Source organism: Macrobrachium nipponense, chromosome 30 (genome assembly GCF_015104395.2).
Source record: "Macrobrachium nipponense isolate FS-2020 chromosome 30, ASM1510439v2, whole genome shotgun sequence".
NCBI classification, from domain to species: domain Eukaryota; kingdom Metazoa; phylum Arthropoda; class Malacostraca; order Decapoda; family Palaemonidae; genus Macrobrachium; species Macrobrachium nipponense.
The window spans coordinates 7,355,159-7,377,549 of NC_087218.1; the positions used below are offsets into that span (position 1 = coordinate 7,355,159).

Sequence of the window (22,391 nt, forward strand, 5' to 3'; positions counted from 1 at the left end):
CCAGCTGATAGTCAGTGTATCAAGAATTCATACACATATCTAGAATCTAGGATTTCCATAGATCAAAATGGTCTACATTCAAGTTGATATCCTGTGTTTTGGCAAACAATCAGCATCTGCTTCCTTCTAGTCAAGTGTAAAGAAAACCACTCCTCTTCATCAACTCAACTTATGACATAACTGACGCATCTTGAGATGTATTAACTCCACTAAGTTGTCTATACTTGTGTTTAGATTGGTACATATTCCAGTGTGCTCAGGCATCTTATTGTGCCCAGGGTTTAATGATGTCTAACCTTCCCTGTTTTAGGTGGCACTTTCTTGCACCAATTTCCATAACTTAACAGAAAACAGATCCTCTGACTCATTCTTACAAGTCTAAAATTGTACCTTGGGGTTTGAGTAGAAAGATTTTAATAACAACAATGGCTTTACAATTGCATTGTTTATAAAACCATTAAGGGAGTAAAGTGAAACAGTATGTAAAACCACCTGTACTTAAAAAAAATGATTAGCTATTATACACACAATTCAATTCTACAAGTTTATTTTTTAAATGATTAACACTCAAATCCTCAAAACCATCAGTCGAAATTTACCTGGACAGTGATCATGGGATAAATTATTCAAATTTGATTATGCTTCGTGTTTAAGGGGATTTTCTTTTGTATTTATTACATAAGCCCTTATGGCATTTCATTATATGGATCTCATTTTGTAGTACTGTACCAGCATACTCTATTTATTTTTCCTTGAAATTCAGTGAACCCTGAATTGATAAATTTTATTTTTCACATTTCATAATTACAAAACTCTCTGAAAGGCAAAGTTAGGATAGGTTTCTAATGAATTCCTGTACAATATACATTAAGCAAGTTGCTCCAGGATACTGCAAGTTGAGGTGTCATGTTATAAGTATGTACACAATAAAGAATTGAATATTTCAATGTTAAGTAATTTGGCTCTGCTACAAAAGATTTACTTTCATTTGAAATTTACGAGATATTTTACATAACTATATATAAAAAATCTCTTAAATTTAGATAAAGGTTTCCCCAATGTGTTAAAATTTTGCGCTTTTCTTAATATTATTTCCCAAAACAAACTTTGTAAAACTTAAATATTTAAAAATAAATGCTGTTATTATTTATTTTTAATTTATAGGGCAACCTGGGACTCACCATTTTCTTCATCTACATCCATACTCATGGTCATAAAGTGAGTCATATCAAATGAGGGTTCCCCAGTTTCTTGCGCAGGCGGAGGGGCAGGTGTTACACTCCCAGGCAGCATCCTACTCAAACCTAAAGTTGATAGTGCCAAAGCACTGGGAGTCATTGGGTCACCACGGTATACCATTGCATCCAGCATTGATGGGTAAGCTGATAAACGCCCACCCTCACACAGCGCAAGATGTCGAGCTATTGGTATAAGACATTTCAAATTAAACTTACAAAACAAGATTGTATTTTCCTACAAAAGGTATTGCTTTATGAGGTTGGTCTCAACATTACTGAAAAAAAACAAGTACAATTATACAGTCAGAAATCTGCAGCATAAACAGGAACTAACATATATTCATGAAATGCATGGTATTTTTGTATGGTAATTATGTGGAGAAAGCAAATTTCTGTGAATCCAGAAATGTTTCAGGTACTTAAAAACCTCTACACTAATTTTTTTTTTATATATATTTTGCCATCATAAATTATATACACTTCTAACAAGTTATTTGAACTACAGCCATTGCAGTCTATACAAAGGGACATTTCTCTCATAAAATGCATGTCATGGGCAATTAGTTACTAATACTGCACTTATATAAGATTCTAAGGAGTGTTACAAAAAGCAGTGACTCTATTAACTATTTTTTAATACTGTATGTCCAAACATACAAGTGATAGGCTGCAAAGATGGTACTATATTATAAATTTCATCTTTTCAGAAATTTTGATCACAGATAAACTCCATCACCAATACAATTTTTTTTTTAAAATCTAAATACACATGCATGAAGAGTGCAATCATTACGTCCAATAAAATGCAAAATTTCATTTCTAATATACACATATTTTAAATAATGAAAGATCGTGGGGCAAAATATATATAATATTATATAATATCATACTATATATAAAAATATATTATCTATATATATATATATAATAGATATATATATATATATATATAGATATATAGAATATAGAAGTGGTAAATCTTTCGCATTCAGCTATTTCAGTAATCCTTCAATTATCCAAACTAATGCATCTTATGCTTGCTACAACATTGGCAAAATGTATAAAGCATATATAGGCAATCTCCGGCTTACAACGTTCCAAGGTTACAACGCTTTCCAATTATATTTATCAGAAATTATTTCCAGGTTTACGACGCATGTTCCAGGGTTATGCTGGTTACAACACTGATCTGGCAGAAGAAATGACTCCAAAAATGCATAATAGTCAATATTTGAAGTTTTTTTTTTTTATGAAAAATGCAATAAGAATGCAGTTTACATAGTTTTTAATGCACCCAAAGCATTAAAATAAGGTTTTCTTAGGATTTTTGATGATGTTCCGGCTTATGACGATTTTCGGCTTACACCGTGTCTCAAGAGTGGAACCCCTGTCGTAACCCGGGGACTGCCTGTAAATTCAGCTATTTCAGTAATCCTTCAATTATCCAAACTAATGCATCTTATGCTTACTACAGCATTAGCAAAATGCATACAGCAAATACATTATCCATGACAAAGCCCCATCTTCAAACCTAAATAATACAAAATGCTAATTGCGTACTAAAAATAAGTAGAAAAACAAATTCAGACCCTGGTCTTGAACTTTGTCCTAAGGCATTACATAAACAAGATCCTAAGTGCTGGGTATACAATGTGCTGCACCAACCATGCAAAGGGACACTATAGAGAGTGAAGTACAGCATTTTGCTATGTCAACTAAGTTTTCAGCCTCTACAGGAATTTAATTAATTTTTTTTTTCTTAGAACCTCTATCAGCGTTCCTTATAAAAGTTTTACTTAACCATCATTCATATTTCTCTTCTTTCTTCCTAATTTAATTACTTATTATTACTCCTTTATTTCATTTTTTTTCTTCCAACACCCTATCTCTTTAATCATTCTGTAGTTTGTCATGCATACATGTGCCTTTTTTGACAGAAAAATTGGGTTGGGTAAGTAAGTATAAGAAGACATTCAAGGTCATTCATAGCATAGGAGCCAAGCCTGGAAATGCTGACTAAACAAAGATCACTCCCACTAGAAAAGAGCATTCATGAACTTCACCCTACTGAATGACAAGTCTTAAAGGGTTTGGGTTTCTTAAGTGTTTTTTTTTTTTTTTTCAAAAATAACTAACTTACCACCAATCTATAGTATTGTTTACAATGGACTATTTACATTTTTTCAATCACTCTAATTATAATTTAAATTTCATTAATATTATGTCAAATTACCAGACTTGAAATTATATTTGGTTAATAGATATTAAATGACTGCAGAAGTACTGCATACTGGACATGCCATTAAAGAGGATTATTAAACCTAAGATATGTATAACATTATAATGCAACAATAAAATAATAGAACTACATGACTTCCTGCCAATAAAAGCATCCGTGAAACCCATAGATTGTGGAAATTGGCTTTGTAAGAAATAGTTTCTTCACTTAAATACATAGACTAAATCCACCCATATTTGTTGAAGTTTCGAAACTTGAGTACACTTCAGTATGACAAAATAAATCCATGTAATAGTCATTATGAGAAAGTGTATGTGCTTAAAAATAAATTTTCTACCTGCAAAATTTTCTAGAAAATGACTGAGGAATATATAAAACTGAACAAGGCACGAGAAGGTAAGCCAGAAATACATAGTTCTTCTCTTTATCAAGTCTACCATTCAGCCTTCACTAGCTAAAAAACTATTATATTTACTGTAATCTATAAATAAACTAGACATTTTAAAATATAGGAACTGTAATATTAAAAAGTCCACTTAATATCCACTTACCGAGATGGTTACCACTACGAGTACTAAAGCCACATATGCAGTACATTGGTCAGGCATAATGATAGGAGGACCAATTCTGTAACAGCCACTCTTTGATTTTCCATTAGGGTGGAACACCTGTGCATGCTTACTAACCATGTTGCGACAGCAAGTTGAATATGTACATTTTGTGCACTTTTGGTAAGCCCTGAAATAACAAATACAATTATACATTTTATTCTCTTTTGGTCAGCAATGAAACAACCAATAAAATCAATGCCCTGTAGTAATATGTAATAATAATGTAGTTTAAACAGACACTCCAAATCACAATTCTAGGCTTTAACACGATTCAATAAAGGACTTGGTCTTAAGAGGTAAAAAATTGGAGCTAGTTAAGGTTAAATTATCTTTTTTCCAAAGCAGAATTTTTATATTCATGCCTATGTGTAATATGTATTTCACTAGTCATGTAAGGTTTGGGATCAAGCATAATTATGTACATCCAAATCTTAAGATACTGATATTATGGGGCTCAAAAGGCTTCATAATTTAAGTATTATATATTACAGCTGAATTTCCTTTAACTTATCATCAATCATTCCGGTTGAAATTATTCTAGTTTTGGATGATACTTTGGGATTTTACAAATGTAAAATTAAAATTAGTAAAACTTTAACGGATACCATGCATGCAGGATAAAATATGTAAAATTAAAATGAGTCAAATTTAAAAGGAAACCATGTATGCAGGATAAATCATTTTGTAAACAGTAATAATCTTAAACAACATATAAATAAAGACAACAACAACAAACACTATACCTGAAGTGGTGTTCTAACGTGAGATTTCCATCACATTCTATGCAATAATATTTCTTTTCTTCTTCTACGTCAACAACCAAGCTCTCTAGTCTCTGCAATGTTGTGGATATTGCAACAGTATTTGTTACTTGCATGTGGACTGTTGGGGCATTACTAGTTGCACCTCGTTTCACCCATGGGCGGAACATAATGCGAGTATGTCCATTCAGGGATTTTGTACCTCTGCATGCCTGCAATAATTATATAAAACTTCAATTAAAGTCCTTGTTCTAGACCAGTCCCCCTATTTCATTGTCTTGTGTGGTTATTTACCTGTTTCAGAACAGACTTTTCTACATTAAATTAGAATGGGACATCAGTTGAATTTTCATGTATAAAGAATTATGTCTCTGTGACCAGATTATCAAAAATACACTGTATGTTGACAGACACACCTCAAACAGTACAATATTTATGGATGTATTTCAAGGAAAATGTGTTTATTCAAATAGACAGTATTTACATAAAAGTGTTATATACTATTGCTTCTGAGGATTCTACTAGTTTTACAGACTTGAAATTTATTTCCATATGGTACGTTAACCCTTAAACGCCGACTGGACGTATTTTACGTCGACATTTTTTGTCTCTCGGGTGCCGACTGGACGTATTTTTATGTCGACATACAAAAGTTTTTTAAAAAGTTTGCGGAAAAATACTTTTAGGACCTACCAGCCGAAAACTCTTGAATCACGCGCCTTGGGGATGCTGGGAGTTCACGGATCAAGGTGTTGTTTTGTTTACAATCGTTACGCAGGCGCGACAAGCGCGAATTTCTTGCTGCACTAAAAAGTATCTGTGACACATCTCTGAAATTATTTCGTCACTTTGACATAATTTTTATACCATTTTAAATTAGCGTTACATGGACTATAATATATGAAAAATGTGCGCATTTTTGTTATGTAGAATACAACAAAAAAATACTCTTGATTGTAGCTTTTATCAGTTTTTGAAATTTTCATATAAATAACGATAAGTGCCAAAATTTCAACTTCGGTCAACTTTGACTCTACCGAAATGGTCAAAAAACGCAATTGTAAGCTAAAACGCTTATATTTTAGTAATATTCAATCATTTTAACTTAATTTTGCAACTAATTGGAAGTCTGGCATAATATTTCGATTTATGGTGAATTTATGAAAAAACTTTTTCCTTACGTCCGCGCGGTAACTCTTCCGAAAATAATCGATATCATGCGATTGTGGTAATGTTTTGCACCATTTTAAATTAGCCGTTACATAAAGTTTTATCATATGAAAATGTGCGCAATTTCATGCACAATACAACCAAAAACAACCAATGGTTGTAGCTTTTATCAATTTTGAAATATTTCATATAAAAAATGATAAGTGACAATTTTCAACCTTCGGTCAATTTTGACTACCGAAATGGTCGAAAAACGCAATTGTAAGCTAAAACGCTTATATTCTAGTAATATTCAAGCATTTACCTTCATTTTGCAACAAATTGGAAGTCTCTAGCACAATATTTCGATTTATGGTGAATTTATGAAAAAAATAACATTTTCTTTACGTCCGCGCGGTAACTCTTCCGAAAAAATCATACGTGCGATTGTGGTAATGTTTGCACCATTTTAATTAGCCGTTACATAAAGTTTTATATATGAAAAAATGTGCACAATTTCATGTATAATACAACAATAAATAGTTGGAAGGTTGTAGCTTTTCTCATTTTCGAAATATTTGCATATAAATCACGATAAATAGAAAAAAAAACCATGTTCGGTCAAATTTGACTCTACCGAAATGGTCGAAAAAACGCAATTGTAAGATAAAACTCTTACAGTCTAGTAATATTCAGTCATTTATCTTCATCGTGAAACAAATTCGAAGTCTCTAGCACAATATTTAAATTTATGGTGAATTTAAAAAAAAAAACTTTCCTTCCCTCCGCGCGCGGATTCTCCGCCACAAATCTCCGAAATGCGTAAGTCCCATTCTCGGAATATTTGCTCCGTTTCACGTATATAAGGCATTTCATAGTTTTATATATGAAAATGTGCGCAATTTCATGTAGAATAAAACGAAAAAATATTTGAAAGTTGTAGCTTTTCTTATTTCCGAAACTAATTGCATATAAAAAAATATATATATAAAAAAAATTAGACATTCGGTCAACTTTAACTCGTCAGATATGGTCGAAAACTGCATTTGTAAGCTAATATTCTTACAGTATAGTAATATTCAATCATTTGTCTTCATTTTGAAAGAAATTGGAAGTCTCTAGGACAATATTTAGATTTATGGTGAATGTTTGAAAAAAAATATGTGTTTTACGTCTGCGCGTTACGAATTCATGCATTATTTTGTGATAATATTTTCTCTGTGTTGCTTTTATCGTTTTACAATTTGTTATATACCAAAATGATCGCAATTTAGTGTACATTACAACGAAAAAAAAAGTAACTTGTTACCTTCAACCGTTTTGCGCACAGCGCGATTTGAATACAATTATATATGAAATTTCGTTTTTGCGCTATCATATATCGCATTATTTATATATGATAATGATAATTTTTTTCATTTCTGATGGTTGCACACTAAACTTCAGGCAATGACAAAAAAAGGAGCCAAAAATGAACTCTTAATCTTCAAAACTAAGTGCGCTATGATTTTTTGAAAAAAATATTTTTCCGCTCCCGCGCTCACTCTGAAACGTCCTCCGGCACACGGGAGACATTTTTTTTTACCGCTTCGGCGTTTAAGGGTTAAGTAAACTGCAATATTAGGTGTCTGGTAGGTTTGCTTGGGCTAAGGATTGGGACTTGTCTAATTCTGCCTTTCCTGCATTCATATTCAAGCTGACTTTCAACTTGACACACACACAGAATATATATATATATATATATATATATATATATATATATATATATATATATATGAATAACTTGATCACGAAGATATAAAACGTGATGCTATGTATAAATAAAGGTTTTTTGCCATGAAGGAAAATATTGAAAAAGCGAGATAGCCGAGTACTTTCGGTCATATTCGGACCCTTTACTGAGGCAAACTCAGTAAAGGGTTCGTTAGAATAGGACCGAAAGTACTCGGCTATCTCGCTCTTTTTCATTTTTTTCCTTCGTGGCAAAAAAACCTTTATATATATATATATATATATATATATATATATATATATATATATATATATATATATATATATATATATATATATATATACATACACATACATACATACATACATACATACATATATATATATATATATATATATATATATATTATATATATATATATATATATATATATATATATAATAATAATAATAATAATAAGTAAATGGGAGAATGACAGCCCAGAACTTAAGACCTCTGTAAGTATATCAGTAAGACACTATATCTATTTTTCATCACAAATAGATATGAAAACATTAACGTAAGAATTCGAAGGGCTGGAATATCTTACCTACAACATTAATTCGACTAATGTGGTCCTTTTTCTTGTGTTCATCAAGCAAATATTTGCTATTAGAACGTCAAAACGCATGATTTACATTTTCCCTGCTGAGTGGTATGTTTCTGGAAGTAGAAACAGAATAGTACAAAGTTACAGGCACTGAGCTGTTATCAAAATGTAACATTTACTACCAGCTATCACTATATTATTGCCAATGTAAATTGGGAAGAGGAAAGGAAACTTTGTGCAATTTACTTAATTCTTGTTCACTCTTAAGAAAATTATTACTCGGTAAAAAAATGATAAAGGACAATACCGTGAGATGCTGCAACATTCGTAGAGAAAATGAATACGCAGACAATGAATGATGGTCTTCACTGACAGACAGTAATGGCACTGAACATACGGCGAACCTTTGTGTTCCTGGGGAGAAAAAAAAAATCACTAAGTTACATTTCAAAAATAGATCCATAACACTACAATGATCTTAATGCTTTTCATTTTGTCTGTTCCTTTGGTCTCTAGCTTTTACACAATATTCAGAATCCTAGAGCAAATTCTGTGAATGAAATTAAATTCTCAATGAAGTCCTTCCTGTAGCAACTAAAGGAGCATAATCAAACATCACTACTGCAACAAAAACATTGTTTTTTACCTTTTTTCATGTTTTCTCAGTATAATTATTCATTAAAGTTTGTTATTTACACTAATACATTGTTAAAAGAATGCGAGATCATTAAGATTATCAATAATAAAATAGTGGGTCAATTAAGATCATATGTTCACTATAACTGTTTGTTTTACCACAAAAACATTCTGTAAAATGCAAAAAAAATATATATGATCAAAGTACGTAATTGTAATCCACCCGGTAATTTTAACAATAAGTAAGACATTAAAATACAATTCATCATATCGATCTGGGAGAGGAATGTTCTCTACTGTCATATTACGTCATCATCAGTTTGCAGTCGTACACTTGAGGACATTCTGGGAACAGGATTCACAAGTGATGACGCATCACTACAACACTGCGTGGGATTTTTCACCACAATAAAAAAATTAAAATTACTGTTAAATTTTTGTTTTCACAAAGAAATAATTATATAAAGCAAATTATTGAGTAACTTTGCCATCATCAGTCAAATACTAATCACAATCATGGCAAAGCTCAAAATCAGTGCAGTACACACAATTTGTGATCAAAATGTCTATAAATAGAACAGAAGCAGAGGGTCTGTCATTGGCTAACAGATCTCCATGGCAACCAGCCAGCCAATAAGGTTTTAGTTGTATTCTGTCTGGGAAATGTTTTGCTCACATGAAGCTAACAATGACGTAAGTGTGTGCACATTTTGAATACAGTACGTACAAAGTTTTTAATAGTGTATGTAAATTTTGCTGGTTACATGAAGAAAAAATTAATTCCTTCTCATTACTTTAAGTGCAAAATTGTTGGTTCACAGATTCTTCAGCAATAAAATACCAAATTTGTAACTAATTTGTATTTTTCATAACTAACAAACCTGAGGTCTTAACATTAGGATTTACTAGCGCCAAGCTGGAACCGTAGAATTAAAATTACACTTGTGAGATCCAGGGACTAATGGCATCTTATACCAGGTCACGGGGCATGTATACAGAATGCCCACGGCTACCTGTGACCCATCAGTTATATTTCTAACCCAGTTTAGACTGCTAGAGGGTGGTTCGAGGTGGGCCTTTAACTGTTAAGACCTCAGGTTTGTTAGTTATGAAAAATACAAATTAGTTACAAATTTGGTATTTGTTCATACACGAAACAAACCTTCGGTCTTATTATTAGGATAGACTTACTATTGGAGGGAGTAAGTCTCTACAACTGACTGGGAGTTTGCCACCTTATCCATTTCCGAATATATAGGGAAATTCTAAGAGAATGGACAATGAACCTAGGACCAAAGATATAAGCGGATCTATTGGTTTCCTCCCACTGGGTGTAGATACCATTCTACTGTTTACTCTTGTCCCTTGTGATGGATCCACCTTCACCCCTCTTTCCTTATCCAGAGGGGTGTGTTGCTACTGAAAAGTATATCATCAGCTAAGATAGCTTCACAGTATGGCTGACCATCTCACCTGCATCTAGTCCGTTCCAGCACATGACGGTACTCTCCTTCATATTGCCCGTAGTTAAAGGAGTAGGAAGGAAAGCAGTACAGAAAAAAGACCAGTCATCCCATTCATTCTACTTTCATACCTTCATCTTAGACTAGACGCAAAACTGACCCGCCCAGGGGCACTGGGATTTGAACTATATCACTTGTTGGGCCGCCACCACTGGACCCAAGGAAAGGTGTCCAAGGATCTATGGGCAACATCTTTCAAATAAAATGAGGTGAAAGTTGTTTGGCGCTTCCACACGCCAGCTTTCAGAAATTTTATCCACAGACATGTTCTTCTTAAATGCCAGGGAAGCACTCACACCCCTGATGTCATGAGCTCTAGCTCCCACCTGGCTATCTGACCCTCTGTCTTCTGCAGTATAAGCATCTCTGATCGTCTCCCTTAGCCAAAATGATATTGTATTCTTGGACACTTCTTCTTGTTCCGTCCTGTACTTACAAACACCTCTGGCACCCCGGCCTGAGTGCCTTGTTCTTTAAGTACTCCCTTAGTGCCCTGACGGGGCACAGGAGCATTTCAGCTTTGTCGTTGTCTACAAAGTCTGCCAAGGAAGGTATGGTAAAGGAGTCGAATCTGCCGTCTACTATTGTTGGATTTTGGGTCTTTGCCACACGAATTCTGGGACAAACTCACACACCATTGATCTCCAACCTCCTCGAGTGCTTTATGAGATATGAGAGGCCATGTAGCTCCCCCACCCTTTTGGTTGTTATAAGCCAGGGCAATAAGAAGACTGTCTTCAGGGTCAGGCTCCTATCCGACTGCCTTAGTGGTTCGTAGGGGGGTTTTGTCAGACTACTCAGTACCTTGGTCAGATCCCAATCTGGGGCTTTAGCTCCTTTGGTGGGCATGACTGTTCAAAGCTCCTCATCAGCATGGCCAACTCCCATGAAGACGATATGTCCACTCCTTTCATTCGTAAGACTGAGGCTAGAGCAGCCCTGTACCCCTTCACTGCAGATACAGACATATGTTTTTCTGTTCTGAGATATATCAGAAAGTCTGCTAACTGCTGAATAGTGGTACCGAGGAGACACGTTCCCTCTACGACACCAATCACAGTATGCTGACCACTTCCCTTGGTATACTGTCGCAGAGATTTTCTGATATTACCTGCCATCTGAGTTGCTGCTTTTCTGCGAAAACCCTCGCTCTCGGAGGAGATACTTGACAGTCTCCACCCGTGAAGCGATAGGACTTCACCGACTGGTGGTACCTCTCCACGTGAGGCTGACACAGAAGGTTGCTCCATGGAGGTAACTCTCTTGGCACATCGAGTTCCAGTAGGTCTGGAAACCACTCTGCTTTCGGCCATAACGGGGCTACCAGGGTCATCTTGAGGTTCTGAGACCGCATTACCCTGTTCAGAACCTGACGGATTAGAACAAACAAAATGGAGGAAATGCGTACACGTCCAGATTGTCCCAGGGTGTTGTAGCGCATCTTCTGCTACTGCCTCTGCGTCCGGGACTACTGAACAATACACTTCCAACTTTTGTTGTACCTGGTTGCGAATAGGTCTATGATCGGTCCTTCCCACAACATGAGCATCCTGTCCACTACCTGATTGGTTGTAGGGCCACTCCGTTCCCAGAATCTGATCCCTGCGGCTCAACTTGTCGGCCACTATGTTTCTTTTTCCCGGAATATACCTGGCCTTGATGTCTACCAGGTTCTCTATAGCCCACTGGTGAAGTTGAACTGTCATCACATGTAACTGCCCTAGAAACTAGGCCTCCTGCTTGTTTATATAAGCTACTACTGTGGTGTTGTCTGACATCAATACCACTGAGTGTCCCTTTACTCTCTCCCTGAATCTTGTAGAGCCAGGAAAGCTGCTTTTCAACTCCAGCACGTTTATATGGAGTTCTCTGTCCTTGCAACTCCATTTTGCTGACACTATCAACTCCTCCATATGGGACTCCCCAGCCTTCTAGTGACGCATCCGAGAACAGCAAGAGGTCTGGGGAGGATTGTTGAAGGGGGACACCCACTGTCAGATTGTCGTCGTCCACCCACCACAGCAAGTCTTTCCTCACTTCTGCTGACAAGGGAATTTGCTCGTACGTGATCTACTGTTGGTGACCAAAACTCCTTCATCCTCCATTGTAGGGACCGAAGGTGTAGCCTTCCTTGTGGTACTAGCTTCTCCAGGGAGGTTAGGATTCCCAGCACCACCTGCCACTGTCTTGCTGGCTGTGTCTGCTTTCCCAGGAAGGCATTCACCACTTGTTTGCATTTCTCTACTCTTTGGTCTGTCGGGAATACTTTGGCTTGTGTTGTGTTCTATCACCATTCCCAGATATTCCAAACGTTGACTTGGATCCAGCTGCGACTTCTGCTGATTCACCACAATACCTAGGCTGTGACAAAGCTGCAGGGGGGCCAGCCTGTCCCTGAGTAATTTATCCCTGGACTTTGCTATCACCAGCCAATCGTCCAGATATCTTATTAGCCTGATCCCTGAGCATGCGCCCACGCCGACACGAGGGTGAACACTCTTGTAAAAAACTTGAGGAGACGTTGTCAATCCGAAGCACAGGACCTTGAACTCGAAAGCTTTCCCTGCAAGACTGAATGAAGGAGAAATTTCCTTGAAGACTGATGGACTGGTATCTGAAAAGTATGCGTCCTTTAGATCGACTGTCAGCATAAAGTCTCCGATTCTGACTGCTTGTAGAACCGTTTTTTTTCGAGTTTCCATCTTGAAACTGGTTTTCCTTATAAACAGATTCAGCGTTGAGAGGGCTATTACTGTCCTCCACTCCCCGTTGGCTTTGGGTACCAGGAAAATCCTGCTGTAGAAGCCTTTTGTCGGACTGCATACTTGTTGCACAGCTCCTTTTTCCATCATCTTCTTCACTTCGTCCTGCAGAATAGTGGCCTTCTGAGATTTGTGTGGGCATAAGTGACGTGGGGTAATGGTTGATCTGTCAGGGGCGGGGTTACCTCGAACGGAATCAAATACCCGATCCTGAGAACATCCACCACCCACTGCTCTGCCCCTAGTTCCTGCCACACCTTCCAGTGATTTGCCAGGCAAATCACTGGTGTGGCCGAGTGATGGGAGGCGCCCATCCTATCTTCTTGAGCCTCTCCCTCTTCCCCTATTGCCCCTTCCTCTCGTGTTCTATTGTGAAAGGGCCGATGAGTTTATCCTCTTTGGGGAAGAGGGTCTTGTGACTCTATTAGGGATGCTATGTCTCACTGTCTTCTTTCGAGACATCTGCTGTTGTCGTCCCTCCAAAGGAGTAGTTTGACTGTTAGAGGTTTTCCTAACTGCCTGTTGCACCAACCTATCGTTAGTGTCCATCCTTCTTCTATCTATCGCCTCTTCCAGTATGACCTCTGGCAACAGTAGTTGCGATTCCAAGATATCCCCATTCCTCATTGCTAACAGGGAATCCAAATCCACATTGCGGCTTAGTCTAGCCAATGCTGCATCTCTCCTCATTAGCAGGATATTTGCCCAAACATTGGCACTTACGTTTGTCAGGTACGCAATCGCCTTGGACCCTGACTGTAGTAATCTAATGAACAATGGTTCATCCACTACTTTGCCTTGTTGCTTCCGAGGATGCAATTTTCGCCACTGCTGTTGACCAAAGGTCTAACCAGGACGCAGCCTGAAAGACAGAAGAAGCTGTTGCTCTAACGTAGCAGCCTCTTGGTACGTCATCGAAGGGCTACTCCATTTTAACCTGATCCAAGGTTAATAATCCAGGCCTTAACCTTACAACATTAGGGTTCATTTGTCTAGACAGCAAAGGGACCTTCGGTGTCGTATAATATTTCCTTTGCTTTATCATTGGAGGGGGAATAAATTTAAATGATCTATTAGATCTTAAGGAATTATCCCTCCCTGCAATCTTTGCATTTTACGTGTTGCAAGACCGATTCCGCATGACTCGAACAAGGCAATTCATACGACACCTTGGTATCCCTCTTTAGTCAAACGCCATGTCAATTCCAGGAGGAAGCATACTGGCCGGTGTTTCTGTCTTCTCCGAAAGGCTATTGAATTGACGAATCAAATCAATAACCTCTGCATACGAGGCCAGAAACTCTTGGTTTTCTCCTTCCTCCGGCTCTAGTACCACTCTCCGTCACGAGAGATGTTGTCTCGCCTCTATCTTCTGACAGACGGCCCGGAATTCACGGCCGCCTGCCCCTTACGGGGCCAGTGCGGTCTCTTTGATCTTTGCTGGCCGCTGTTGGCTCGATCCCAGATAGTCAGCAGGGGAACGAGAACGTCTCACTCTTTCTCTGCTCACGGATCTAGAGCGAGAATATCGTCTAGATCTCCAAGATGAAGGCTCCCTTAAGACAGGTAACGTTCGTCTCTATTAGCATTGGCATCGTTTTCGAGCGTCGGCGAGCACGGCCTCGGCCTTCTATCCAGACGGACACTGCCTTCCACGAACGTATCCGCCGAGGTTGCCAACTCTCTATTTTTCGTACTTTTAATAGGAGCCTTATCGTCCTTCGTACAGTATTTTGAACGGCCAATTACGGCGAAACTGGGACCTGCATTCCATCCTCTGCTCCACCTTTCGCCGCCAACGTCGATTTTACCAGAGGTATCGCAGTTTTTGCGATCCGAACTGGCAACTCCGCCTCGGCCGCTAGCTCGCCGGCCGCCACCTCTCTTGCTTGTTCGGACTCTTGCGAACGGCTTCGTCTGCCAACCTTGTGCTTAATAGCCACTGATTTTCCGACCTTCTTGCTGACTTTTGGAAATGACAGTCTTGGTCCGAAGAAGAGGAAGAATTGATTCTTCTCCTCTTGGCCCGAGGATCCGCTAGGAACTCCGAATCCTCCTCCAACGCTTGACTGGCGCTCGCCGTGACGTTATCGGACTTAGCGATGACGCCGAACTAGAGGAAGAAGACGAAGAAGGCGAATCACACTTTTTAACTTTTTGTCTCTCTTATTCATTCTCTTCCTCTATATCCTGTAATTTCTGCATTACAGTTTGCATTGACGGGTCAGAAAGGCGTATTAGCGTCTGGGTGCAGCCGAAAAACGGAGGCCGAGAATCGGTCTGTGACGTCATCACGCCTGCCATCTCAGAGTGTGACGTATGTTGTGACGTCATCCCTCTCGTAGGGAGAGACTGAGAGGTTTCTGGCTGGCAACTGCACGTTTGCTTGCCAAACTACCTCCCACGTTCTGCATCGCTGTAAATACTGAGTGGGATGTGAAGCAGCGGCATTAATTCCCATAAATTGCAAGCCCGGGGGATGAGGAACATTCAGCGCTGCCGGACCCTGCTCGGAACCGTGACGTCATATAATGCGCAAGCAGACCATCCAAGGTTGGTACGCCTGGTAGGCCTAGCGCTGACCACGTACCATCTAACCTATGCGCTTGCGTAGCAGGAGCCTGGAACAAAGATGGCGGATCTCCCCCCTCTACTTGCTGGGAACAAAGGAGAGTGCAAATTATTCATAAAATTACCCAAGGCCCCTCCTGACGTTTCCGATACAGAACCGCTAGGAGAAACCGAAGGGGTATGAGACAATTCAAAGCAGGTGGAGAAACATATGGAGCAGCCTTCTGGTTTATTACCGATACAAAAGAAGCCGGTAAGGTTGGTCATCCAAAGATGGCGTCACCCCCCTTTCTTTTGTATTGGCTTTTCCCATAGAACTTCTTCCACTGTTTCCACCGACCAAAACCGCGACAAACAGAACACGGATTAGTAACCGTACATACGTTTTCCCTGCACCTACTACACGTTGGATGAGGATCCGTCGACACCGAAGTTAGGAACCTAGAACAAGGGAAGCCACTGACTCCTGGAATTTCCTTTGTCTCCTCTTCGAAGCGGTAGACGATCCCGATGTTGAGGCAAAATTCTCCATCATACCACGTATCACACTCTTACCACACAACTGATCACACTTGGAGAAAGAAAAAGGAATGAAAAATAAAAAATTAAATGGATAAAGAACGGGCAAACTGAAAAAAAAAAACCAGCTTTAAAATGAGATAGAACAGTACGTCTTATCTTAAAGGCGGTAGGAAAATAACTGATGGGTCACAGGTAGCCGTGGGCATTCTGGGTATACATGCCCCGTGACCTGGTATAGATGCCATTAGTCCCTGGATCTCACAAGTGTAATTTTAATTCTACCGGTTTCCAGCTTGGCGCTAGTAAATCCTAATGTTAAGACCGAAGGTTTGTTTCGTGTATGAACAAATAAACACTTATATATACAGGCAGCCCGCGGTTAACGGCACAATCGCTCAGTGGCGAATCGGTTTTACGGCTGTCGTCAAAAATATTCATTAAAAAAATAAGGTATTTTTACGGCACAATTTTCAGTTAACAGCGCCGCTGTCTTACGAGTTCATACATTTGTAGAAATGCCGTTCAGACCATAAAGGTTATGCAAATTATATTAACAAATTTTATGGAGTTATTACATAGGTATTAGGGTAAAATATATGCCTCTGACGCTGTTCTATGCCAAAAATATCGAGTTACATAAGTGCAAATTTAGCTATGGATGTGTTGATTTATAAATGTTCATGCTTTTATGTTTAAAATGTGTATGAAAATGTATTACGTATAGGGTATTTTTATTTCTGTACAGAAATATGATACGCTTTCGAAACTCCCTTCACACCGTTATCAAATACGATGTTTTTTCATGTTCTTTCTTGTGAGCGCCGCCTGCCGCTCTTCCGAAATATCGAGTTAAAAAAAGGTGGAAATTAGCGATCGATGTGTCGATTTTATAAAATGTTCATGCTTTTATGTTTAAAATGGTATGAAAATGTATTACGTATAGGGTATTTTTTATTTCTGTGCAGAAATATGATAAAAAGGCAGCTTTTGAAACTGCCCTTCACGTTATCAAATATGTTATTGTTATGATACAATAAAGTTTGTTCATACTTACCTGGCAGATATATATATAGCTGTATTCTCCGAAGTCCGACAGAATTTCAAAACTCCCGGCACACGCAGTGGGGCGGCCAGGTGGTTAGTACCCATTCCCGCCGCTGGGTAGGCGGATATCAGGAATCATTCCCATTTTCTATTCAGATTTTTCATACCACTGTCCCCTGAGGGGAGGTGGGTGGGTACTTTAATTATATATATCTGCCAGGTAAGTATGAACAAACTTTATTGTATCATAACAATAACATTTTGTTCATGAAACTTACCTGTCAGATATATATATAGCTGAATCCCACCATTGGAGGTGGGAAGGGACAGAATAGAAGGATTAGGAAACACCTCAAGTGCAGATGATTGACATCTTGATTCCTTACCTGTTAGCATAGCTGACTTCTGATTACTGTCACCGAAGTTTGCTTTTGCTTTACTAGAGTTGCCAACAAGGTAGTGACCTGTGTAGTTGGTGCGCTCTAGATGATCTGTCAACGGGAGCGTGACCAACAATGTGACTAGACCATATTGACCATACTGTGAGGGCAACGAAGCTAAAACCACCACCTGACCTAACCTATCGAAGTTAGTCCCATAACTTCTAGGCTAACGAAAGGAAAGCGCCTCAAGCGACCCAACCCTTCAAAGTTAAAGCACACCTATCCCTTTTCTATAGGATAGGATTCGTGCTGCTCCTGCCTCCAATAATATTTCTACGGATATGTATGGTCCTAAGCGACTCGCAGATCTCATATGTCGTCTTCACATCCGTCGGGAGGGTGTGAAGCGAACACAGAGTTGCTTCGCTCAAACGTGGCACTCAGGATATTACCGAGTGTCATGCTCTGTTGAAATGCTTCCGAGGCCACGCCCCTCACCTCGTGAGCATTTACTTTAAAAGGTTTCAAATCTTTGTTCAAACATGACGAATGAGCCTCTTAGAAAGACTCCTTAAAAATAACGCCAGGGCGTTCTTCGACATGGGCAAGTCTGGTCTTTTTACGGAACACCGCAGATTGTCCGATGACCTCGACTTTCTTTAGTTTTATCAAGATAAAACTTGAGAGTCCCGACAGGCACAGGACTTCTCTGTGGCTCTTGCCCCCAATAAGTTTTGTGCCATCCCTTGATCTCCAGGTCTCTGGGCAAGGGTTAGACGGGTTTTCGTTCTTAGCAACGGAACAAGGCTTAGAGGACACCGAATTATGTCCTCTAAAGCCAAAACTCTGATGATGGCTAAAACCTCACTAACCATCTTTGCCGCAGCTAGAGTGGTTAGAAAATTAGCCTTTCTGGTTACGTGTATTAAGTTTACAGAAAGGAGAGGTTCGAAAATGCTTGACATCAGGAACTTCAGACTACATCTAAGTTCCATGCCGGAAGCTTCGATCTAAAAAATTTCAAGATTTCCACAGACCTCAAAGATCGTGAAGGGCTTTGTTGTTTGACAGATCCGAATCTCTGAGCCTAGAGGCCGTCAACATATTTCCGTATTCTACAATAGTTGGACTGCTAGCTTATCCCATACTTCAGACGGAATGGGAAGGCGGTAAAGTAATTCACAGAGGTCAGAGGTGGAGGAACAGTCATTCTTCCTGCCCTATGTCCAGAAACGGCCACTCCGATTATTGGTTACACTGCAAAATATGCAGCACTGCTTTGCTTTGGCAATGAGACTTGCAATTAATCTTGAAGATATCTCGCTTCTTGACAGTCTGAACGTATTCAGACTCAGAGCAGGAGAGATTTTAGGTACCTCTCGAAGTGAGGCTGTTAGAGTAGACCGATTCTCTCGGGAGGGTCTTGGAAAGTGCTCTCTGAAAGGACGTGACCTCTGTGAATCCAGCCTCTCGAAGGCCAACATGGGGCGATCAGCGTCTTCTCACTCCCTCTGACGCCAGCGATTATCTTATTACATTTCCTAAGCTTTTGAATAGGGGAAAAGGGCTAACCAACTATCCCCATTCATTTACTATAGGATGGCGTCTATTGCTACCGCTCTCGGATCGAGAATAAGGGCGCAACGTTAGAGGAAGCTTCTTCGTCTTCAATATTGCAAAATCTACGAAAGGACGTCCCCAAAGTCTCCACAACTCTCGACATACTTCTAAGCGAGGATTACTCAAACGTCAGTAGTGCTGCCGTCGATCGAGAAGATCCGCACGGACGTGCAATCGTGTAACGAACCTCTTAAGGATCGTTACGTTCCGTTCCTATGCCGATACTCTCTTTTCTTGGGATATGAGAGAGCTGCGGAATTATCTGAGATGATTTGGACCACTCGACCAAAACCTCACTCTTCGAGGAACTGGAGAGCCAACCAAATTGCTTCCAATTCTTTTAGATTATGTGCCAGGACCTCTGTACCGGATGCCTGGCTCCCTCTCAGTATCACCTGAGGTGATCCTAAACCCATTGAGAGACGTTTAGAATTATCTCTAGATCTTTGATGTTATTTCAGTTCTCCTGTAGGGAAAACTGTAGAGGTCTGAATTGCAGTCTATTCAGGGAAACAAGCTTCTCCAGCGAGGAAATGGTCCCCAGCAGACTCATCCATTCCCTCACTAAGCATGCTTCCTTCCCTAATAAGGCTGCGCTTTGCATAAGCAGGAGAGCATTATTATAGTGCTATGCTGCGGTAGACTCGTACAGAATTCTGTTACAGTGCGGTAAGCAGCGCCTTCCGAACATGTCTAAGAGATATCTCTGTTGAAAATTTCTTAGCAAAAGGAAGTCGTTTATTCATGATTACCAGAATCCCTCAACCCGAGGCGAAAGTCATGATTGTAGGGCAGAGATACGGTTCGTAAATCAATCCCGCGGGAGAGAGAGACGTAACGACTGAGCAGTACAACGAGCTACCTAAACACTGAGTTGGTGACAGTGAGACCCTGTGACAGTTACAGGCAGCAGCTTATGTTCACCTTCTCGCAGTCTTATGCCGAGTTGCCAGCTATTCTATTCATCTAAGGAATAGATTTTCCATTATTTGCACAGAAACTCTCAAGTTGGCATATTTAAGCGAAACAGAATTCGCTAATACAGAAGCTGATTTGTGTTGTCGTAACATTACGCTTAATTAACCAATGTTAAATCGGAAACTCCTGGAAAGTTGCCGGGAGTACCGATTAAATATACTGCGTCATCCACAATGACAGCAACCTCTCGTTTCGCACTATTCTGCCTGAGTTACCAGCTACTCTCTTCTACGAAGGAATAGGTCGTTACTATTATCGATCATAAGAAAATTCTCAAGCAGGCATATTTAAGCGAAACATAATTCGCTACATGCAGAAGCTGAGTTGGTGTTGTTGTAACAATACCTTCAAGCATTGTCCTTACACCGGAAACTCCTGGAAGTTTGCAGGAAGGACCGATTAAATACACTTAAAATAACAGTCCTTTCGGTTGCCATCTGTAGAGGTAACTACGATATGCGATATGACTTGAACTTTACATTAGTAATATGACGCAAAGATAAAATACATAAGTTATTTGCAGTCACTTGAACATCTAATTCTCTACTACATTCTTTCCTCGACGAGGAAGAGAGAGAGAATGGAAATCGACTGTCTTTCATTCTCTTTGCCAAGAAAAGGAATAATATTATTCAAATGGAAATCCTAAGTGAGAACCGAAGATCGAAAAGGAAAGTTCAAGCTTCTTATGATATTTGACATAAGACTTCATGGACGTAGTCTATAAGTCTTTTCCTGGATGAGCTCTGACTATGAATGAGAGCTCTTTCGAAATTTGTTACTTATCCGCTTATGCGATAAAATGTTATTAAGAACTTTGTCAATGAGAACTAACCCAATTGCATGACGGAAAGTAATCCAGGAATTCGAGCATATAGCCTTCCCGATTCCCGCAGAAATCGAGGAAGGGGCAGGATTCCTGATTAGAGACTGGGCTTACGACAGGAAGGACCTTAATGTTCCCCTTCGGCAGCGCAATCCGAAAGCAGACGAGGCGTTTTATGACACCGAAATCTTGCCTTTACAGTTTTCCTGGAAATTCAGTCAAGTTGATGGATTCTATTGAACGCTCCCTTCGTAGAAAGCGAAGTAGAGATCTTGACGAGACCAAACTCCTTCCTCTACTTCGACGACGCCATCTTGAAGAGCGTTCTTGCAGGAATCCTGCCGAACGTCTTGATGCGTAGGACGCCTATCGTTCTGAAGAACGTCCTGGCAAGTGCTCTACCGAGCGTCATGACGTGTAGGATGCCGAGCGTCTTCAAAAGCGTCCTCGCTAGCGTCCTGGCGAGCGTCCTCGCTAGCGTCCTGGCGAGCGTCCAGATGTGTAAGACATCGAGCGTCTTCAAAAAGCTTATCAATGTTTATGACGTCGAGCGTCTCCAGAGCGTCCTGATGAGCGTCTCTTCGTGTAGGACGTCGAGGCATCAGGCCAAAAGCTTACCTCACGTTCTCAATGCGTAGGACGTTGAGCATCTTCATGCGACGTCCTCGCGAGAGTCTTACGGAGCGTATTGGTGCCTAGAACACCAAGGGCATCTCAGAGAGGATCTTGTCGAGCGCCCTGATGCATGAAAGGCCATAAGACTTGACCATACCGTAGACTTAAAGTGAATTCTCTACTACATTCATCTTCTCACTAAGCATGTACTCTAATAAGCCATGCTTTCGTAAGCATGAGAACATTATATAATATATAGTGTTCTGCTGCGTTAGATTCCTTTAATAATGTTACCTACGGTAATCAGCATTGAAAGGCTGGAATATCTTTCTTATTGAACGTTTCTTAGCAAAAGGCAGACAATATTTTATTTATGTTTGCTTAACTATCCCCTCAATCCGAGGCGCTAAGACGCGATTGTAGGGGAGAGATACGGTTAGTCATTCCATCCCGCAGGACCGACCTCTCATGACTGAGCAATAGATGGTTACTGCGTTGGTCTAAGCGATAGCAGCCCCCTCCGTTAGCTGTCTGGCCTTATCTTCCCCGAGTTGCCACTACTCCATTCAATAAAGGAATCTTATAAAATTAT

At 39.5% G+C, this 22,391-nt stretch overlaps 1 protein-coding gene across 1 annotated transcript in view; it reads left to right on the plus strand.

Moving 5' to 3' along the window:
- LOC135202248 (uncharacterized) overlaps positions 1-22,391 on the plus strand; it is a 224,928-nt gene that overhangs the window by 119,538 nt on the left and 82,999 nt on the right.